The sequence below is a fragment of the Arachis ipaensis genome, chromosome B5 (assembly GCF_059453495.1).
Source record: "Arachis ipaensis isolate K30076 ecotype BB chromosome B5, ASM5945349v1, whole genome shotgun sequence".
Lineage (NCBI taxonomy): Eukaryota > Viridiplantae > Streptophyta > Magnoliopsida > Fabales > Fabaceae > Arachis > Arachis ipaensis.
This window is the reverse complement of record NC_142440.1, coordinates 10,272,649-10,290,096: the sequence shown is the minus strand read 5'-3', so window position 1 is coordinate 10,290,096 and position 17,448 is coordinate 10,272,649.

Genomic DNA, 17,448 nt, shown 5'->3' with positions numbered 1-17,448 from the left:
CATGCCTTTGGAATTCCTGACAATTCCTAATCCATTGAACACCTATAGCCTGGGATCGACTTAAAGGTTCAGACACATCATGCTGAGGGATCTTTGAACCAAACCCTCCACACTTCGAATTGGCTGTCTTTGGTGTGCTTGTTCCTCCCTATGAGCCAATTTTTTTTCATCCTTTCTTTTTCAAAAATCGCTGCCGCCTCAGCATCAAAAACATCATTGCACCGAGAACACAGAGATACATCCCGATCTTTGATCTTTTGCTGAACCAAGAAATCCAGCAAGCCATCTCCCGTTCTGGGGTATACAGATCTTACTTGTGACTCAAAATCATCCAGAGCCACATCAAAATGATAGGACATGCCAACCATGTTCACCCCTAGGCAAGGTTCGACACAGCTGGCATCAACTTCAAAGGGATCTACATCAACCTTCATCTCTTTCTTGCCATCATTGGATTTCAATCGTCCCTCCATTATCGCTTCTTGAATCAAGTCCTTGAAACGGACACAGCTATTAGTCGAATAACTTGTTGCTTGATGAAATTTACAATAAGGCTTTCCTTTTAAATCTTTCACAGAAAGCAAAGTTCTACCCTCAGGTAAAACTAATTGTTTATCTTTAAGCAACACATCAAAAATCCGATAAGATTTTGAAATATCAAAACTATATTTCTTTCCACTTTTCAATTTTGAATCATTCGACTTTTCATTGCTAGGAAGTTTCTTCAATAAAGAACAAACATATGGAGGACCTTTTTTAAGTTCAGCCAAATCGACTTCTGTTTCGAAATCGAATTCCTCCTCTGAGGATTCCATGGTTACATAAACAACCTTTTCTTTTCGAGTAAAAGGCTTACACTTTGACCTCTGCTCGTTTCTATACTTTTCTTTTTCTTTTATCATGAGTTCGGTCTGTCGAACCTTTTCAGCCAGATGAGCCAAATCAGGAATATGCACATTAAGCAGTTTTCTGCGCATATAGAATCTAGTTGCTATTTTCACTATCTCATTCTCAGGTAACGTCACATAGCATCTACTTCTAGCATTTTTGAAACGTATTAAATAATCATCAATGGTTTCACCATCTTCACATTTCAAAGCCACCAGATCGGTAACTGCTATGTTCATTTTCCCTCGATAAAACTGTGCGTGAAAAGCAGTTTCTAACTGATTCCATATTGTGATTGAATTTGGTCTGAGATTTGAGAACCAAGTAAATGCATTCTTCGTCAATGACGAAGGAAAAAATTTCATTTTCAAATTTTCATCATTAGCTAAATTCCCGATCTCGACCAAATAACGAACAACATGTTCAGTAGTTGATTCTCCAACTTCACCAGCAAATTTTGTGGTTATCTTCGGATTTTTCACCCCTCTTGGCACTTCATCCATTTGGACCACTTGGGGAAAAGTGGACACAAAATGTGGTTGATTCATAAAACCAACATTCAGCCCAACCCGATTTAATAACTCTTCTACAATTCTAGTGACTTGATAGCGTTCACCACCACGTAATCTAGCTAAAAAGTCATCAGCATTTTAACCTCGGGGAACCACGTGAGGGTTTTCTCGATTCGGAATATTGTTTTCATTTTGAAACATATTTTCCACCCCTTCGTTATTTCCCCTGGCATTATGCCTCTTACCATCATCATAATCAACAATTCGAGCAATCCTCTCGACTTGTCTAGCAAGACGCTCGAATCTCGATTCATGATCAGCCATCATGGGATTCAGAATTGTAGTCATTTGCTGAGTCAATAAATTGACCAGGTCATGATGACTTTCCTCCACTTGTTGTCGATATACTGCCATCAAATTTACAGTATTCGAAGTGGAGTCCACATTATAATCACGAGAGTACTCGGAGTGTTGTTGTGGATTTTGAACATTATTCACTCCATTTACATTCCCAAAGCGGACAGGCGGCACAAAACCACCCACTGGTGGGGTATAACCAGGAAGAAGACCATAAAGGGGCCAACCAGCGATTAATGGAGGTTGATATGGTGGCACAGGACCACGTGGACGAGTATTATGTCCAACATTCCCAGTTTGAATAGTCGTAACGACTATACTTTCAGTTTTGATTGCACCTTCCGAACGTGAAGATACGTCAACTTGTTGCATGGACACTAGTATGCTATCATTGGTGGACGAACCACCATTCACATTTGATAATTCATCAGCCATGTGAATGATCTTCCCACTTCGTAATCGCATACACTAAAAATTACTAGAAAAATATTTATTTGACACACTTCGATTTAAAAACTGTCCCACCGGGCATGCCAATTTGTTTTGTCGATTTTTTCAAATCGATGGTGGTTCGATATTTAGTAGTCTGGGAGCGAAACCTACTCCTCTGTACGAGTACCAGTTTTCTAAAAGTGTATCAAAGCGTCTTCGATTAGACGGGTAATAGGATAAAAGGTAAATTAAAAACTTGTAAAGCAATAAAAGAAACAAATGAAAAATGTTTTCAAAAAGATAATGTACTGAAATTGGAAAAAATTGCGTTGAATTTAAAAGAAAAACACTAAAATGCCTTCAACTGGATCAAAAGGCTTTTGACATAAAAATTAAAAATACAGAAATGTAAATTAGACATTAAGAGTAAAGAATACTTGAAAGATAAACTTGCTTGAAAAGTTAAATTTACAGAAAAGTAATTGTAAATTGAAAGAAAAAATGAAGATGGAAGGAACCCTACAGAAAAGATAACTCGATTGCAGACTCAGGAATTCCCTGGGATGTGAGTGTGCTTAAGTGTTTTTTCTGAGTAAAAGTTCCAACCCTTATTCCCTATCACTTCTTAGTATTTATAGACTAATCTTACATAACTGACCATTAATTTACAATTAATTACAAAATTACAAATTTGAAATGCAATCCCTCTTGGTAACCATTCCCGCCGCGTGATTGTAGATATTCCCCATGATTTTCTCGTGTGATAGAAACCACTAACTCTCCCACTTCTATAACTATTCGACCAACTCATTGAAGGCTTTACTCGATTTCTCGAATCGAATCTCCTACTCGATCAAGCCTACTCGATACAAAACAATCGAAATCCAAATCAGTGTCAATCACTTCTAACCTCATGCTCATGTGTATATCTCTCGAGAGACCATATCTGACTCATTCCGAATCAATTCGCTCTTATCGAAAATATTTTTCGATTAACAACTTTAAATTCCAATGCAAATTATTTTCTTTTTATAAGCGATTTTTCTTTTTGAAAACTTTATTTCTTTTCAATTATTTCATCAATTTACAAGGTTTGATTTATCCTTTCTCCCAAAACTTATCTAATGGAAGACACTTTGATGCACTTTTAGAAGAACTGGTACTTATAAAGAGTAGGTTTTGCTCCCAAACCATTAGAATCGAACTATTATCGATTTGTTAAAAATTGACAAAACATTAATATGTTTGTGTATACGTCTGGCAACATAAGTGACACCATTCAAACAGTATAGACGATCGCTTTCATTTCTATTTTCCATCATAGACACTTTTTTTGGTACATGCTCGTCGAATTCTGTCAAAGTTGGAGTGAAAAAGTTAGAATGATAAATTCGAGTAAATAAATTCGAATTATATAACCGTATCTCATGGTGTTTCGGCCTGGCCCACGCAGTTTACGGGCTGGCCCGACCCGAACGGACGGGAGGAGATGCTCAGGTTCCGACTCGGACATGCGTCCCTGACAGCTTTGCCACAGCTGTGCAAGGGAAGTATCGAAGAAGGTGGGCTTGTCCCTGCAGGGCCCACCTCTGACACGGTATATATGGGGAAGGACCTACCCTTCCCCCAAGGTACGTCACATACCAATCACCCCCATTTTTTTCGCCTGCAAACTTCATTGACTTGTGCGTCGGAGTGTCTTTGCAGGTGACACCCCCCTTCCATATCCGAAGAGCTCGGGACCTCGCTTACCCCCCAATCCGGAGACGTACGTCCAGTCGATTCCCCCTATTGACCGGGATACTCACCCGACCCGTCCGGTATCCGACCTACCGAACATTGGCGCCGTCTGTGGGGAGTCCATGGACTTCGTACTGGTCCAAACTGGAACAAACCGCGAGGCCAAGCCCGGAGGGGACACCGCCGCGACTGCTTCCCAGCAACATCCAAGGTCCCCTCCGAGGCACACAACACAATCCCACGAGAGACGCCCCTTCGGGGGAACTGGCGACAACCACACCAGAATAATGCAAGAACTACGCCACAGGATGCAAGACTTGGAACGCCGGCTGGCAGACAGGGAGCACGACCAACACACCCCAGAACAAAACCACTCCCGCTCTCACTCTAGGAGCCACTCCAGATGCACGCCCAGCCCCAAGGCTGAATCCAAGAGCGCTGGGGAAAGAGGACGCACGAGAAGACGCCATGACCCCGTCAGATATGCCAGACATGAAAGGCAGCGTACTATAGATCGAGGAACCGAAGACGCTCGTCGGGAAGATGACGAAGGCAGAGCGACGAGAACACGGGGACCCGTGATAATGGGGGCGACCCCATTTCATCGTTCCATACTCGAGGTCCGGTTGCCAAAATATTTTGACAAGCCAACGGACATGAGGTACGACGGAACGCAAGACCCGCTGGAACATTTCACGGCCTTTGAGGCCAGAATGAACCTTGAAGGAGTGGGTGACGAGGTAAGGTGCCGCGCCTTCCCGGTCACCCTGGCGAGAACTGCAATACGGTGGTTCAATAACCTCCCGCAGGGCTCGGTGACCGGCTTCGCAGACATCAGCCATGCCTTCTTAGCCCAATTCACGACCAGAATTGCAAAGGCGAAGCACCCAATCAACCTACTCGGGGTGACTCAGCGACTCGGCGAGTCGACCAGGAAATACCTAGACAGGTTCAACGATGAGTGCCAGGAAATCGATGGGCTGACAGACTCAGTCGCAAGTTTGTGCTTAACGAACGGACTCCTGAACGAGGACTTCAGAAAGCACCTTACCACGAAACCAGTGTGGAGTATGCAGGAAATTCAATGTGTGGCCAAGGAGTACATCAACGACAAAGAAGTGAGCCGAGTCGTGGCCGCCAACAAACGGCAGCCCTCTCACAACCAAGACCGACACTGCGGAAGCAGGGAAGGTCAAAGGGAACATGCCAGAGACGGCGACCCGAGCAAGGCACCCAAACCATTTTCTCGTGTCGGGAAGTTCACCAACTACACTCCCCTCACCGCGCCGATCATGGAAGTTTATCAACAAATTGCCGAAAAGGGGATATTGTCGAAGCCCCGACCACTGAAGGAATGAACAGGGGGAAACCGAAAGCCTCTACTGTGATTATCACAAGGGCTATGGGTATAAAACCCAAGACTGCTTCGATCTAAAGGACGCCCTGGAGCAGGCCATCAGGGATGGAAAGCTAGCCGAATTTTTCCACCTTATTAGGGAGCCGAGGCGACGGAATCGCGACCACGATGGTGAGGATGGGACTCGGGCACCGAAGTGACGCCAAGAACCGGAGGACGACGACCGGGGCCTCACCATAGTAAACGTGGTAACAGCCAGGAATGCAGCACCTAGGTCAAGGTCGGCACACAGGAAAGATGCTAAAGTCCTGGCGGTCTCCTCATCCTCTACGCGAAGCACTAGGATGCTCCCACCCATTTCGTTCGGCCCGGAGGATCCGTGGTTCGACAAGGTCGAAGAGAGTCCTCCAATGGTCATAACGGCCAGAGTAGAAACCGGTCTCGTCAAACGAATCCTTGTAGATACAGGGGCAGACTCGAACATCATGTTCCGCAATGTGTTCGATGCTTTGGGCCTAACAGACGCCGACCTACAGACGCACCAGCACGGTGTCGTAGGGCTCGGCGACCATTTCATCAAGCCGGATGGCATAATCACCCTGTCGATCTCATTGGGACAAGGCCATGCGAGAAGAACGGTAATGGTCGAATTTGTGATCCTACGGGACTCCACCGCCTACAACATCATCCTGGGGAGAAAGACAATCAACGACCTAGGAGGAGTCATCAGCACGAGGATGTTAGTAATGAAGTTCATAACTGAAGAAGGGTCAGTAGGGTCTGTGAGGGGAGACCTGGAAACGGCAGTCGCCTGCGACAACGCCAGTCTCTCGTTAAGAAAAAAGTCTAAAGAGGCATCGGGAGTATTTCTCGCTGACCTGGATGCCAGAGTTGACGACAAACCAAGACCCGAACCCGAAGGGGACCTGGAGAAGTTTAGGGTCGAGAACTCGGAGGAAAAATTCACGTTCATGAATAGGAACCTCCCCCATGAGTTAAAAAAATCTTTGCTGGAAATGATCAGAGCCAATGGCGATTTGTTTGCCTGGACACCTGCCGACATGCCGGGCATAGACTTCGGACTCATGTCACACCGCCTAACCATTAAACCGGAAGCCAAACCAGTGGCCCAAAGAAGAAGAAAAATATCTCAGGAGAGGGCAGAGGAAGTGGCCAGACAAATGGCCCGCCTCCTTGAGGCAGGGTTTATCCGAGAACTAGACTATTCTACCTGGTTGTCAAATGTGGTCCTGGTGAAAAAGCACAATGGGAGATGGAGGATGTGTGTAGACTACTTTGATCTCAACAAGGCGTGTCCCAAGGACTGCTATCCCCTCCCCAACATTGATGCACCCGTTGACGCGGCCGCGGGGTACCGATATCTGAGCTTCATGGACGCCTACTCGGGCTACAACCAGATACCGATGCACCGGCCAGACGAGGATAAAACGGCGTTCATAACGCCAGGAGGGACCTACTGCTACAAAGTGATGCTCTTTGGCCTGAAAAATGTGGGGGCGACGTACCAGAAGCTGATGAACAAAATATTCAGCAACCTCATCGGCGAGACAGTGGAAGTTTATGTGGATGATATCCTCGCAAAGACCACCCGCCCTGACGATCTCATAAGCGACCTGGAGAACGTGTTCGCATCCCTCCGACAACACGGCATGAGGCTCAACCCGCTTAAGTGCGCCTTTGCCAGGGAGGCCGGAAAGTTCCTGGGATTCATGATAAACCAGAGGGGAGTGGAGGCCAACCCTGAAAAATGCCAAGCAATACTCCAGATGAGGAGTCCGGGTTGCATCAAAGACGTTCAGCGGCTGACGGGAAGGCTCACAGTGTTGTCCCGTTTCCTCGGTGCATCGGCAGCAAAGGCCCTACCCTTTTTCGCTTTGATGAAGAAGGGAATGGCATTTGAGTGGATCCCTGCGTGCGAAGAAGCTTTCAACCGCTTCAAAGAGATTCTGGCGGCACCCCCAGTGCTCGGGAAGCCCAAAGCCGGAGAACCACTTTATCTGTACCTAGCCATAACAAAAGGGGCGCTTGCAGCGGTGTTGGTGCGCGAAGAAGGGAAGGCCCAACAACCAATCTACTTTGTGAGTAGAGCGCTGCAAGGGGCAGAACTTAGATACAGCAAGCTGGAGAAGCTGGCACTGGCACTCCTGGTCTCCTCCCGCCAATTACGACAATACTTCCAGAGTCACCAGGTGGTCGTGAGAACGGACCAGGGGATTCGTCAGGTGCTCCAAAAACCTGATCTGGCGGGAAGGATGATGACCTGGGCCATCGAACTATCCCAATACGACCTAGGTTACGAGCCCCGACACGCGATTAAGGCGCAAGCAATGGCAGACTTCCTGGTGGAAGTAACCGGGAATCCAACCGAGGACACGGACACACGGTGGAAGCTCCATGTAGACGGAGCCTCCAACCAGACGTCCGGAGGTTCCAGGATCATCTTAGAAAGCCGGCCGGAGTCATCTATGAACAATCGGTTAAGTTTGAGTTTTCTGTATCGAACAACCAAGCAGAATACGAAAGCCCTCCTAGGGGGTTTGGTTCTAGCTCAGGAAGTTGGGGCCAAGAGGCTGGAAGTATGCAGTGACTCGCAAGTCGTCACTTCGCAAGTGAATGGAAGCTACCAAGCCAGAGACTCACTGCTACAGAAATACTTAGAGAGGGTCAAAGAGCTGAGCAAACAATTTGAAGAGGTCACGGTCCAACACGTTCCAAGGGAGAGGAACACACGGCCAGACCTCCTATCCAAGCTGGCGAGCACAAAACCCGGAACCGGCAACCGCTCCCTCATCCAAGGCATCGCGAAAGAGCCAGCAGTTGCCCTACACCTGACCAAAATAGGCCCTTCTTGGATGGACTCCATCGCTGACTTCTTGGAAAACGGCAAACTCCCCCAGGACGAAAAGGAAGCTAAAGCGGTAAGAAGGGAGGCCACCAAATATACGATCATATAGGATCAGCTATTCAAAAAGGGACTCAGCCAACCTTTGCTGAAGTGCCTGCACCCCGACCAGACGGACTACGTGCTCAGAGAAGTCCATGAGGGGTGCTGCGGCCACCATATCGGGGGCAAATCCCTAGCAAGAAAGCTCATCCGAGCTGGATACTACTGGCCGACAATGATGAATGACTCCAAGGAGTTCGTAAGGAAATGCGCAAAGTGTCAACAAAACGCCAACTTCCACAGAGCGCCAGCTTCCGAGCTGAGTTTACTAACATCCACTCGACCTTTCGCACAGTGCGGAGTCGACCTCTTGGGACCCTTTCCAGTTGGCCCGGGGCAGGTCAAGTACCTCATAGTTGCCATCGACTACTACACCAAATGGATAGAGGCTGAACTGCTCGCTAGCATATCCTCATCCAATTGTAGGAAGTTCATGTGGAGGCAGGTGATAACCCGTTTTGGCATCCCAGAGATCGTCATTTCAGATAACGGGATGCAATTCACTGACAAGAAGTTCACAGAATTTCTCACCGACCTGGGGATAAAACAGAAGTTCTCCTCAGTTGAACACCCCCAAACAAACGGGCAAGTTGAGTCTACAAATAAGATCATCTTACTAGGTCTTAAAAAGCGTTTAGATAGCAAAAAATGCACATGGGCCGACGAGGGAAACCCCCTTCCGCTTAACATACGGAGTCGAGGCAGTAATACCCGTGGAGATCGGTGAGCCGAGTCCGCGGCTACTCCTCACAGGAGTAGAAGAAGCAATGGACAAAGACCTGGTAGACGAGGTCAGAGAGATGGCCCACTTGTCAGAGGTAGCGCTGAAACATAGGATAGCCCTGCGATACAACACCAAGGTCCTCGGAAGGGAATTTGAGGAAAGAGACCTCGTCCTGCGACGAAACGACGTCGGACCACTGACCCCAGGAGAAGGAAAGCTGGCGGCAAACTGGGAAGGTCCCTACAGAATCAAAGAAGTGCTTGGCAAAGGCGCCTACAAGCTGGAAAGACTCGACGGCAAAGAAATCCCAAGAACATGGAATGCAGGTAACCTGAGAAGGTTCTATTCATAGCTTGGGCACACCGGCCAAGCGGCATGACGAGCTAGATAGATGTTTACTTTTATCAGATGATAATTTCCAATGATTTACTTTTACCAAATGCCTACCATGTTCACGGATTTGTTTAGCTAACGACTAATTTTTACTTGTCTGAATTCTTCTATCTACTATTCCCCAATACGCATCCCAAACAATCGCATTCTTCAATGGCAAACCCGGGACTGATCACCCCGGGAGCCAGTCGGATCATAGCCATAATTAACAGCCGTGATAATATGACCAAGACGGTTTCAACCACGTTACCAACGAAAACGGCAAAACGGACACAAGCAATAAGTCCGCACTGGAAAAACGGTAACGAAAAATAAAATACTGCTAAATAAGCAAAAGACGATAATTACTAGCCGACCAAGCGACCCAAAGTATAAGTGAATTTCAAAAGATCTACACCAAAAAGCCACAAAGCTACATAAAATCACAAGGCATAAGAGTTCACTTTCGAGGCATGTCGACAATCTTGCCGTCCTGAATCGTCTTGAAAACCCCAATCGCTGAGGTGTCGAAGTCGGGAGCTACGATCTTCACCTGAGCCTTGAGAGCCTCCTCATTCATGAAGATCGCATTCTTCTCCTGTTCCTTGGTCGCCTTATGCTTCCTCTTGAGCTCTTTGACCTCAGCTTGAGCAGCTCTAGCCGATGAAACGGCCTGGTCACGCTCCTTCTCCAAGGCCGCCACCCGACCCTGCGCTGCATTCAACTGGCTCTCAAGAGTCATCTCCCGCTCGACCAAACGAGACACGATCTCATCGGAAGCTTTCAACTTCTCCTCAGCAGAGGCAGCTTTCTCCTCAGTAGCCTTGAGCTTCTCCCCTGCCTCGGACAGCTGCCCCTGGAGTGACTCAACTTGAACTTTGTAATCGTTATTCACCTTGGCAGAAGACTCAAGTTTCCTTTGAAGCGCCTGCATACCCGACAACTCGAACTCGGCTTTCCGAGCTATCACAGCTCCGCAGAGCAGAGTACGATACATCCACCTTGCCTGGCCCGCCAATTCGGTGCCATGAAAGTGATCCTCCGTGCCAGGGATCAGCTGGGAGTCAAGGAAGGCGGCAGCATCAAAATTCCTCTCCATGATGGTAAGGGTTCCTTCCGGGCTGGAGGATGCCCTTCGCCTCTTAGGAGTGGGGATGAGCGTCAAATCATCATCCTCCTGACGAGAAGAGGACGAGTGCCCAACAACAGCCGCCTCCTCGAGAACCAGAGAAGTTCGTGCCCCGACAGAGTTCTTATCAGACATCTCGGCATCCCGAGGAGAAGGTACGGCTTGATTCTCCTTCTCCTAGGTAGGGCCCTCCGACTTCCCGGCATCCTTCTCGTCATCCTTCTCCTCGTCGCTATCCTCCAAGAAGGTCTTGACTAAATTTTCGTGCCCGGTTACCGAAGCAAACATCTCCACTACAACAGAGAAACAAATACGTTAGTCATGAAGTCAGGAAGAGCAAATTAAATAATAAACAATGCAAAAGTGCAAGACAAAACAGCTCACAAATATAACTCCTGGCGGACTCCCGTTCACCCATAAGGAGGTGGGGTTCACGGGGTTCTTTCCAAAGAGCGCAAACAACACATCGGCAATCCTCTTATTTACAGGGGACATTCCCTTGTAAGTCACCTTAATGAAAGAATTAGACCCCGCCCCGAAGCTCCAATACGTCAGGATGAGGCGTTCCCCCTCTAGCGACAACCAAAAGGGATGGCGACCTTTGACGGGACGAACTTTGAAGAATTTGTCTTTGAACCCATGATAGGAGTCCTCGAACAGGCCAAATACCCTCCGACCTTGGGCAGATCGAAAGGACAGGAACCCTTTCCTCGCCTTCCCTTGTCTGGAAGGGTTGGTAAGGTTGAAGAAGAAGAGAAAGACATCCACCGACACCGGCAGCTCGAGATATTCACAAACCATCTCGAAACAGCGGATAGAAGCCCAGCTGTTCGGATAGAGCTGCGACGGCGACACGGATATCCGATTAAGAAGCGACATCTGAAAGTCGGAAAACGGTATGCGAACGCTAACCTGGGTGAACATGGCTTTGTAAAACCAAATCCAGTCGGCAACCCGGGGGGAGCGAAAATTAATCTCATATAACCGCTCATTGGGGGCAGGAACGAAGGTCTCATAATTGGCCTCCTCGTCTGTCACCCCGCACAGATACCCGGCTTGCCGGAACTCCGTCAACTCCTCCAGATCCATCTGATTCGGCGAGTCCTTCACATCGGAGGTCACCCAAGCGTAGGGGTCATAGTTCACGGCGGAAACAGAAGCCCGGGAGACGACGCGAGGCATACCTACAGTGGGGGTACCACTCCATTAGTCTATGAGGTCGGGAGTAGAGGAAAAACCCAGAAACTATATCCATCCTATTCAACAGTTAAGATCAAGCATGGCTAAAGCTATACCTATCACGCAAGCCACCTAAAAACCTACCCTGGAATGGTACCCCTCCCCTAACACATCTACTTGGCACTAAAAAGTCATCTAGCAAAAAAAATCAAACAAGACAGCAAGAACACAAAGCAGATACAAACAACAAACGTACAACAATAAAGCAGAAAAGAGAGAGGACCAAAGATTACCTGAAACGGTTGTGAAAACTGAGAGGGAAGAAGGAAAAATGCACAGAGATGTTAGGATGAAGCTCTGGGATGCTCTAGGATTTTCTGGGTGGAGAAGAATGAGATAGTAGGAGCAAGAGTGGAAAAAGGAAAAATTGAAACAAACTGTTTAAAACTGCCACCCAGGAAGCGCGAAAGACTTGGGCTTTGCATACGGGGTTTTCCAGCCCATTATGAGCATTAAATGCCCTGTGCGAAGAACGAGGCGACAAACAGTCGTTCCAACAACAAACAGACACGCGCACAAGAGGCATGTCCACCCTACGGACGGCCGGCCTGACGACGCCACACGAGAAAAGAGATGACGCGCCACCAACTATCCTCACGGTCGTTGCTGGCGCGTCGGGGCACTGTTACGGCCTGGCCCACGCAGTTTACGGGCCGGCCCGACCCGAGCACCACCCGACCCGAACGGTCGGGAGGAGATGCTCAGGTTCCGACCCGGACACGCGTCCCTGACAGCTTTGCCACAGCTGTGCAAGAGAGGCCTCGAAGAAGGTGGGCCTGTCCCTACAGGGCCCACCTCTGACACGGTATATATGGGGAAGGACCTACCCTTCCCCCAAAGTACATCACATACCAATCACCCCCTTTTTTTTCGCCTGCACACTTCATTGACTTGTGCGTCAGAGTGTCTTTGCAAGTGACACCCCTTTTCCATATCCAAAGAGCTCGGGACCTCGCTTACCCCCCAATCCGGAGACGTACGTCCAGTCGATTTTCCCCCTATTGACCGGGATACTCACCCGACCCGTCCGGTATCCGACCTACCAAACACATGGTAAATCAGTATGTCAAATTGATTTATATAGAGGTCATGTTTCTAGTAAATCGATTTGATAGAAACCGAATTTTGCAGCAATTTTTCCCATGCTAAATCGGTGTAATGTAAAATGATTTATGTCGAATTCTTTATCACTTACTAAATTATTTTGACCAAGACCGATTCATATAGTGATAAGGTTAATCGGTTAAACTTCAAACGATTTATTATGATACACAATCCTTTTAAGTAGGATTGATTTATATACGAATAATTTTAAAATGAAAGTCAAAAGACAAATAATATTGATAGTCAAAGCACTCAAAGGCTTCAAAGAGTGATGTATCCTAAAAATAAATGAAAATGTTAAAATTCTCATATTAATTAGTTATTTCAAAAGGTGAGCTATATCATTTTTCAGCTAAAAAATATGACGTTTAAACTAAGGGTAAAAAACGTAAATAAGCCAAGGGAGCTGAGAAATTACGCAAATTCGTCAAACTGAAAATTGCTTCACGAATGAGCCAAAGCACATTACTATATAATTCGAATCAGGTTGGTTCGAACTATAAAAATACATAATTCGAACCAAGGTAGCTCGAATATTGATGGAACAAGTGATACATGTAATTCGAACCTAGTTGGTTCGAATTAGGATCGAGAGTAATTCGAACTAGCTGAGTTCGAATTACACGTTTGGAGGCTTCAGCAAGTAATTCGAACCTAGTTGGTTCGAATTAGTCAAAGTTTAAATTAATAATTTATTAAAAAAATGTATTAAAAAATTATTAAAAAAATTAATAATTTAAAAATTAAAAAAATATATATTTTATTCTATACAAAATAATTTTAAAAAATAGCTTAAAAGATGTTATGAGTACTGTAAAAGTTTGTAATATTCTATTGATTTAGGTAAATACATGATAAAAATATTTTTTCTTTAATTTCTAAATTAACAGTGACTATGTGGAGTATTTCTTTAATGTCCTAAGTCATTAGGACATTACAAATTTTATAGTACTTCTAACATTTTTTAAGCCATTTTTAAAATTATTTTCCATAGAATAAAATATTTTTTTGTGGTATAATTTAAATAAATTTATTAAAAAATATTCATGATAATTTTTCAATCAAATTATTTAAATTATATGGTGAGATATTACATGATTCGAATTACGCATGTGGAAGTTCGAATCACTCTGATTCAAATTATATGGTGAGCAATTCGAATTCTATACAATACTCTTCTACCCATTCTTGATAGCTAATGAATATTTTTTAATAAATTTATTTAAATTATACTACAAAAAAAATATTTTATTCTATGTAAAATAATTTAAAAAATAGCTTAAAAAATTTTAGAAGTACTATAAAAATATATAATGTCCTAATGACTTAGGATATTAAAAAAATACTCTACATAATCACTAATAATTTAGAAATTAAAGAAAAAATATTTTTATCATGTATTTACCTAAATCACTAAAATATTACAAACTTTTATAGTACTCATAACATCTTTTAAGCCATTTTTTAAAATTATTTTGTATAGAATAAAAAATATTTTTTAATTATTTTGTATGGAATAAAATATTTTCTTTCATTTCTAAATTATTATTGACTATGTAGAATATTTTATTTAAAATTTGAGTACATTCATGTATTTACCTAAGTTATTAGAACATTACAAATTTTTATAGTACTCCTAATATTTTTTAAACCATTTTTTAAAATTATTTTGCATAGGATAAAATATTATTTGTAGTATAATTGAAAAAAATTTATTAAAAAAATTTATTAAAAAATATTCATGAGCTATTAAAAATGGACAGAAAAGTATTGTATGGAATTCGAATTGATAGCTCATTAATATTTTAAAAAAATCTCGTAATTAAATATTTTATTAGCTTTTTTTAACGTATGAAATAAAATATATATTTTTTTATTTTTAAATTATTAATTTTTTTAATACATTTTTTTAATAAATTATTAATTTTTTAACGGTATAATTCGAACCAACTAGGTTCGAATTACTCGTTGAAGCGTCCAAACGTGTAATTCGAACTAACCTAGTTCGAATTACTCTCAATCCTAGTTCGAACCAACTAGGTTCGAATTACATGCATCACTTGTTCCATCAATATTCGAGCTACCTTGGTTCGAATTATGTGTTTTTGTAGTTCGAACCAACCTGGTTCGAATTATATAATAATGTGCTTTGACTCATTCGTGAAGCAATTTTCAATTTGGCGGAGTTACGTAATTTCTCCGCTCCTTTGGCTTATTTACGTTTTTTATCCTAATTTGATAACTAAAAAAAATAGTGGTAATTAAAATATAGATTCTGTCAAGAAAAGGCTACTAATTAAAAAAAAATCATAAAACAATTACAAAGTTTAAATATTTATTATGTTGTTTATTTAATTTTTAATAACCATAATAAAATTCCTGAAAACTTGTTAACTTAAACTCTTTATCTGACAAATGTTTTTTAAAAATTGTTTATGATTATTAAATTGTTAAATTGTTAATTTTAAATTTTGAATAAAAGAAAAAATAAGGAGAGGGTGGAGATAAGAGTATGACAGCTAGCCAGGGATTGAAGCAAAACCAATAAGAAGGGACCGATACTTTGCACACGTGCGTTGGATGGGACCACATGCGTCGATGTGGGCGCCACAGCCACGTGCACCCATGTACTCTGAAATATAATACTCATAGCTCTATCCTATTGAAAATAAATAAATGTTTCCATCCACGTTCTATTGAGTGACTGATCATATATTTAAATCCGAATGAGTGGGGTACTGTTAAATATTTAAATTTGGAAATTAAGTTATTACAGGCTTAACTACGGAAAAGGGTATTTGAGCACCTTTTTCTTTCTCTCTTTCTTTTTCTATGTTTATGAAACGGACAAGGGATGGTGCATGGTAGTACTAGTCGTGTCTTCAATGGCGGAAGAGAGCACGTGGGGGTGGGGTCCATACTCCCCCCTACAGACAATAGATCGATTGAGTCCTTGGAAACATAATTAGAAAACACATTTAGTTAAAATTGCAAATACAAATAAGCTAAGAGAAGGTATCGAAATTAAATTCTAAAAAATAAATATAATTAAATAATTGTGTAAAATATTTTATATTATTATTATATTAAAATTAAATTCTAAAAAAAACAATAGTTTAGTATATTTCATTTTGGTCTATGTTTAAATAGCATTGAGATTACCACCGCAACAAATACCCAAATAAGTAGTGGCAACAGCTAATCCTAATCCACGTGTTTTTGAGTCGTCCCATTAAATTCCAGGGTCCATGCTCTCGGTATAAGTAGGATTAGGTCAATACACATTATTTTCTATTTCTTTGGGGCTTACAAGGCTCAAGGAGAGATAATTATCTCTTGCTAGAAAGAGACTTGATGAGCGATTGGGAACATTTCCAAGTCCATTACGGGAAGACACTAATTTTCTAATGGAAACAAACAACATCATTTGACCCAGTTTCACGTGAAGCATTTAACATTAAAAAAAGCCAACTACTCCATTAGCTAATAAGGACACATCTCTATACGTCATGTCTTAGTGCACCGAGGAAGGACTTTTCAATTTCAATTAAAGAAATACCGATTATAATTTGTACATTCCTAGTAGCACGATTGGTACAGCATTCTGGTGGAACCGTGGAAACAAAAGATAGTTTAGTTATGGACGAGATTTTTGTATATAGATCGCGAATTTAATGTTTTTAACAAAAGCCTATTAATTGAGTAAGAATAAAGAAACGAAAACTCATATCATTAGAGAGCAAGATTATTCTAAATCGGATTAACATATTGGAGTTTTAAAACGACCCAATAAGATATAATAATGTGTCTAATTTTATTCATCGATCTAAACATCCCCATGTCAATACTCTTAATGTTATATTTATATTATAATTTTTGTTCGTTTGTAATTCTCATTTGGTCAGAGAATACCCCAATTATTACTATCGTAATTTTAGCTTGAACCGAAAAAAAAAAGTGCACTTGGAAATAAGAATAAAAAAAAGTAACGGTATATCATATTATATAATCGAAGTTATGTAACCAGAATTTAATCTATAATGCATGGTGGTAGCTGGAATAAAACAGCTCATAAAGTTCACTTGTTTATCTAAAAGTAACCAATTACATCACATTATTTTGGCGACTAAATTTATAGCCTAAACATTTTTCATAAAATAATATGATGATCCAAAATCGAAGGTAACTAGCCTCTCTGCAGCTTCTTACCAAAACCTTGAGTTAACAGAAAACGCCATAAAATATTAAAAGGTTCAATATGCGGAGGTTGATGCTTCAAGTACCAAGAGATATCGGAGTTACATTCGAGGTAATTTGGCATGGTGACTACTGAAAGTGCACACTGGAATGTGTTACTTATAGTAATAGGTGGTGTGATATACAAGAGAAATATACGTATTGTAAGGGTTCCTGCTTGCCACATAATACTGGGCTTGCTAGGCCCATTTATTCTATTTAACGATTTGGAAAGATAAAAGGGTCACTCTAAAGAAAACACCACAAAAGGCCCGAAGAGATGTTCAATACCAAAGAAAAAAAAAAAACCAAAGAAAAAGAACTTATAAAAATTAGGTTTAAAATATATATTTTTAAAAGTTATAGCATCTATATTTGATAAATTAAATTAAA